The sequence below is a fragment of the Hyaloscypha bicolor genome (genome assembly GCF_002865645.1).
Source record: "Hyaloscypha bicolor E unplaced genomic scaffold K444scaffold_165, whole genome shotgun sequence".
In the NCBI taxonomy this organism is placed as follows: domain Eukaryota; kingdom Fungi; phylum Ascomycota; class Leotiomycetes; order Helotiales; family Hyaloscyphaceae; genus Hyaloscypha; species Hyaloscypha bicolor.
This window is the reverse complement of record NW_020194667.1, coordinates 424,383-430,484: the sequence shown is the minus strand read 5'-3', so window position 1 is coordinate 430,484 and position 6,102 is coordinate 424,383.

The following is a 6,102-nucleotide window of genomic DNA, read 5'->3' as shown; positions in this document are numbered from 1 at the left end:
TAGGATTATTCATATTATTTATCTTTGCCTAGTTCTACTAATTACCTATAGCTAGCTATACCTATAAGCTCTTCTTATTACTATATCTTTATTTCTCCCTCTTCTTTTATTAGTACTTCCTCGCCAAGTTCCTTTCTCTTAAGTAATTCTATAGCTACCCGAGTTTCCTATTATTTTTACTTAAGGCCCTGAGCTAGAATACTATATTAATAAGTATCTTATAGCTCTTCTAGTTAATTACTAGTAGTTTTACTATATTCTCGACTTTAGATCTTATCCTTTAATACCTTAACCGAGCGAGAATTTAAGGAAGTAAGTATACGGGATAATAATAACTCTATTCCTAAAGCTAACCCTAGTTCTTTAATTTAGCTATATTCTTATCTATCTATTTATTATTACTATTATTAGAAGACTTAGGGAGAAAGTAAAGTATAGACTTTACTAATATACTTTAAGTAATATTACTAATATCCTACTAGTAAGTCTAATTATACGAGAATAGAAAATATACTATATTACTTATAAGACCCAAGTCCGGAGTTATTTCCTTAATATAGTGGCCTTTCTTAGTATTATATTATAGACCAGATATATTAATAAACTTTATTAGTAATAAGGCGAGTTCTGAGGTTAGAAGGAAGTTATATAGACTTATATCTAGTTTAATATACCCGGTATTAATTTTACCGGAAGCGCTTTTGGCCTAACCCTAGTATATGCCTTATTTAAGTTATTATTATTATTAAGAATTACTAGTTAATCTGAAATATAATTAGCGGACTGCTTCTATATATAAGAATAGCTAATATATTTATCTTGACTTTTGCCCTAATATTTACTCGACCCTAATTATATTCTATTAACTTATAGCCTAGCCCTATAAAGAGCTAGCTATTTCAGGTACTAAAAGGCGGGTTTCTGGTCTTTAAGGCCTTAGTTAAGATCTTTAGATATAAAGTCGTCCGCTTCTCGAGAAATAAAAGATTTCTGTCTAATTTACTTTTATTATTATTAAGAGTATACTTATAATCTAGAGTAATAAATTAGAATAATTTACTTTTAGTATAGGTTTTTAATATATCTTTAGCTTTACTATTATATTTCTATTTACCTTAATTCAATATCTAGAATAGAAAAGAGTGGCCGCAAGCCTATATACTTTCTAGCTATTACTAGATTTAGATAAATGACTGGGTTTAATAGTCTAGAGAGTATTCTGCTTAAAAAGTAGTAGGTTTAATAAAGAAAATATAAATAGAATAAATCTCGTATTCTTAAAAACAGCCAGAAAATAAACTAGTTTAAGTATATATATAATATTTAGTAAGGGAAATTAAGTGGCTTAAATATAACCCGTAAGTGCCTCCTTTTATCTATATATTAACTTTACTATTTGCAACTACTATAGGCTATCCTAAAACCAAATAATCCGGTCCTATATATGAAATCTCGGCCTCTCTAGGCTTCTGCCAGGACTTATTTATTATGCTAATCCCTAGTTTTCCTTGGCTTTACTAATAATCGAGAAATCGGCCTATAATTAGTCTAATTCTACTCGAAATCTGTAATATATACAGGGTCGCACGTGACTTAAGGGCATGTAACGAACCTCGGATATTGCGAGTATTAATTAGGGAGTTCGGTAGTCCTTTAATATTCTAACTAACTACTATTTATATCATATATATTAAGCTTATAAATTACTAATTATATATATATTATTAGGGCCTCCTATTTAGAGAGGGCTTCCCTGGACCTCATAAGAGAGACAAAGATTAGTTCTATACTAAATTTAATACTATGGTTTCATAATATACTAATTTATTCTATTATCTTATTACTTACTAATAAATACCTTATAAGCTAATCTCTTTACTTTTAAAGAAAGTAGTTTAATAAGTAATTATATCTCGAAATCTGCAAAATATATAACCTTTTACTAAAGCTATTTCTATAGAGGAAGTCAAATAGATTAATCCCAATACGGGTAATAGTAAAGGCTCGTCTAATACTTTTAATAGGGCCCCTCAGGAGCCTCTAAGAGCCAGTAATAATAATGTAAATAATCCCGGTAATAATTAAGATACCGAGATTAATGCCCGAGTTACTACTACCCAAGCTACGGAATAGGGCTTATATACTAAAGTCAAAGCGCTCTAATAAAAGCAAGAATTAGTAAATATAATTAACTAATATATCCTATAATTAGAGTAATATAAGAGTACCCTTAGGAATACCTTGTGGTTTATTATATCTCGTAGAAACTCTATTTATGAGTTTACTTCCTTTTCCTTAGTAATTCTTACTAGGGAACTTCCTGAAATAGGATTAGAACCCACTTCCTTTCCTAATATAATAAGCTTTAAGAGTAATCTTAATACTATTTATTAGGAGCTATTATATAATATCCTGAAAATATATTTAGACCAAGAGAAGCTTCTTAAGGTCCGGATACCTGACTTATATTATAGAAAGTCCTTTAAGAAATAGAGAATATTTATGTCTTTCTAGGAGGCAGTCTTTAGAACCTAATCTTAGACTTATAATAGATACTTTTCTAGAATTAACTCTATTACAAGTGCTTTTAGGGACAAAACTCACGATACTTGAGAGGCTATAATAAAGCAAAGCCTACTATTATATGAGGTCTATTAGAAGTAATTTAAGGCTTACTTGGCTAATATGCTTCAAATACCTTAAACCCGTTAATAAGATGCCTTTAAGAAGCTCCAAGATCTTTATTAGAAGAATGGCGAGATAGTTACCGAGTTATATACTCGGATAATTAGTCTCGAAGTTAACTAGGACCTATATTTTGAGAGAGACCGGGTCCGGACTCTTAATACTACTTTATCTAATTATAAGACTTATTAGATACTTATATTTATTCTCTCAGGAAATAAGGCAGTATTTGTTTCTAAGTAGCTTAAGAAAGCTCAGAAAGCAGAATATATTACTTATCCCAAATTAAGGAAAGCAAAGATAGGAGAGTCTAGTAAGGGCAATTCTGCCTCCAAGAACTCTAACTTAGCGAATTCTAATTCGCAAGACCATTAAAAAAGGAAGAATAAGTTCCGAAAATCACGTGAGAAACCCTCAGATAGTACTTTAGCCCCTTTAAGGCCTTAATAAAGTACTAGTTCTACTTTAGGTATAGTTTATTAGACTTATAAATAGAAAAGATACTTCTCAGGAAATGCAAAGTATTCTAAGTATACTAAATAGGCTTAATAGAACCTTAATAAGGCCAAAACCATAGAAGAATTAAGGTATTTATAAAAGCAGATTAATACTATTACTATGGAAAAATACTCTAGAGAAGACTCTCCTAAGAAATAGGGAAAAGAGAAAGCCAAATCTTAAATATTAATAATTTTGGCTATAATAAAAAAGGCATATTACTTTATATAACTATTTAAGCAAGATTAATATAGCTAGAAATAGGTGCCTTAGAGATATATAGCAGACTCGGTAATACCGGGTTAGACTATAACTTCCTTAATAATAATTAGGCTTAAAGCCGGGGCTTTATTACCTTAGCTAAATATAACTAAGAATTTATAATCTTTTATAAGAATAGATTTAAGGTTTATTAAGCCTATAATCTTAAGGTATTTATTATAAATAATTATAGCAAAATACATTTTTTTAAGTTCTAGTTCTATAAGTATAAGAATATTAGCTCTTATAGCCTCGTTTTTAGTATGGAATTCTATAAAGCAATTCTTATATAATATATAGACTATATTAAGAAATAATAGGCATATATACTTATATAGCCTAATAATATTAAGATCCTAATACTAAAAGAGTTTAGTAAGAAGCTTAACTAGTACCCTAAGCTAATATCTTAAGTCTTATTCTTAACTAAAGGCAAATATAACTATTCTAGATAATAGGCTTTATATATTTATAATAATTACTAGGTTTTTACTTTATTATATAGTTCTAGTAATACTAAATAAGAGTTTTTAATGTGGCAAATTAATATTCTCCAGAAAGGGGCCTTAGAAATACTTATTTATTTTCGGAATAATAAATATAAAAACTTCTTAAAGGTTTTTGACTCTAATAAAGCTTTAGAACTTCCTAATTTTAGTAGTATTAAATACTCTATTAATATAAATAGTATAGTCTCATATAGGCCTTTATATAATTTATTAGAGACCTAACTAGAAATATTATATTTGTATTTATAGGATATGCTTTATAAATATTAGATAAGGCCTAGTAAAAGCCTAGTAAGGGCACCTATTCTTTTTATCTTTAAAAAGAATAAAGGGCTATACTTTTATATTAATTATTATAAACTTAATTAAGTCATAATTAAGAATTAGTATTTGCTTTCTCTTATTAATAAGATTCTTAACTAGCTCCGAGAAGCTAAGATCTTTATAAAGCTAGATCTCAAGAATATATATTATTAGGTAAGAATTCGTAAAAAATACGAATAGAAGACGGCTTTTAGGACCCGCTATAGCTATTTTAAATATCTTATAATACTTTTTAGGCTAGTTAATATACTAGCTATATTTCAAGTATATATTAATACTATACTTATAGGGCTCCTAGATTATTTCATAGTTATTTATTTAGATAATATTCTTATTTACTCCCGAAATAAAAGTAAATACTATAATTATATTTACTAGATACTTACTAGGCTATATAAAAATAACCTGTTTTATAAACTTAGTAAATATAAGTTTAATATTAAGAAAGTCGAATTTCTGGGCTTTCTTATTAGAATAGAAGATATTTATATAAATCCTAAATAGGTTTATAATATTATTAAATAGCCAGAACTAGAATTATTCTATAATATTTAAGTATTTCTTGGATTTACTAATTTCTATTACAGGTTTATTTACTATTACTTTTAGGTAATTATAGGCTTAATAGATTTCTTAAAAGAAATAGAAAAGGGCCAGAAATCTGATTTCTTTATATAAATAAATAAAGTAGCTAAAAGCTTTAAGACTTTAAAAAAAGCTTTTATTATAATACCTATTCTAGTCTATTTTAATTCTTTTAAGAAGATTCGTATTAAAACTAATATATTAAAATTCGTAATTACTAGTACTATTTTATAATAAGTTAATTCTAGTAATAGCCCGAAAAAATACTAGTATCTAGTAATATTCTAGTTCCGGAAACTCTCCGGAGCTAAATATAACTATAATACTTATAATAAGGAGCTGCTTGTAATTATTAAAGCCTTTAAGTATTAGTACTATTATCTTAAAGAATCCAGGTTCATAATTAAGGTTATTATAGACTATAATAATCTCTAATACTTTATAGAAATAAAGTATCTAGAGAATTATTAAGCGCGTTAGGTAATATATCTTATAATATATGATTTTAATATTATTTATTATAAAGGCACCTTAAACCTAATAAATAAACCTAGTAAAAGATCTAATTATAAAGAAGGTTCTATTAATATAACTTGGCTTCTAATCTTTTAGAATAAGCTAAAGAAAGCTTTTATAATTATAATTTAGAGATTCTTATAAATATCTAAAAAGTTTTTTTTTTGAAATAAGTATTATTTAATACTTGCTATATTTATAATAGCTAAGAAAAAATATTTATTATAAGACAAGTAGATAGATTATCTTATAGATCTCTTAATTATAGAATTAGTTAAGAAGCAAGATATAGAGAGATGCCTTAAAAGCTCTATTACTATAACTAAGGTAATAGAGGTATTTATAATTATATTACTTAATAGAACTAAAGATTTCTTAGTTCCCCGAGTTTTTAAATTAAATAGTTATAAATACCTAATTCCTCGTATATAAATATGCGCGGCTATTAAAAGAGCTATAGTACTAGCCCCTTTATCTAAATCCCTTCTAGATATTATTTAGGTAGCTTAGAGAAATAATTCTTAATATTAGAATATTATAAAATAGAGGCTTAGTAAGAAAGATATTAAGAGAAAAGAAATCTAGAAAAATAATTTAGGCCTACTCAGGTATTATTTAAGAATTATTATACCTAATAATCCTGCTTTATATTAAGAAGTTATAAAGCTTTATTATAATAACCTAATAGCTAGATATTATGAAATAAAGAAAACTCTCGAGCTTC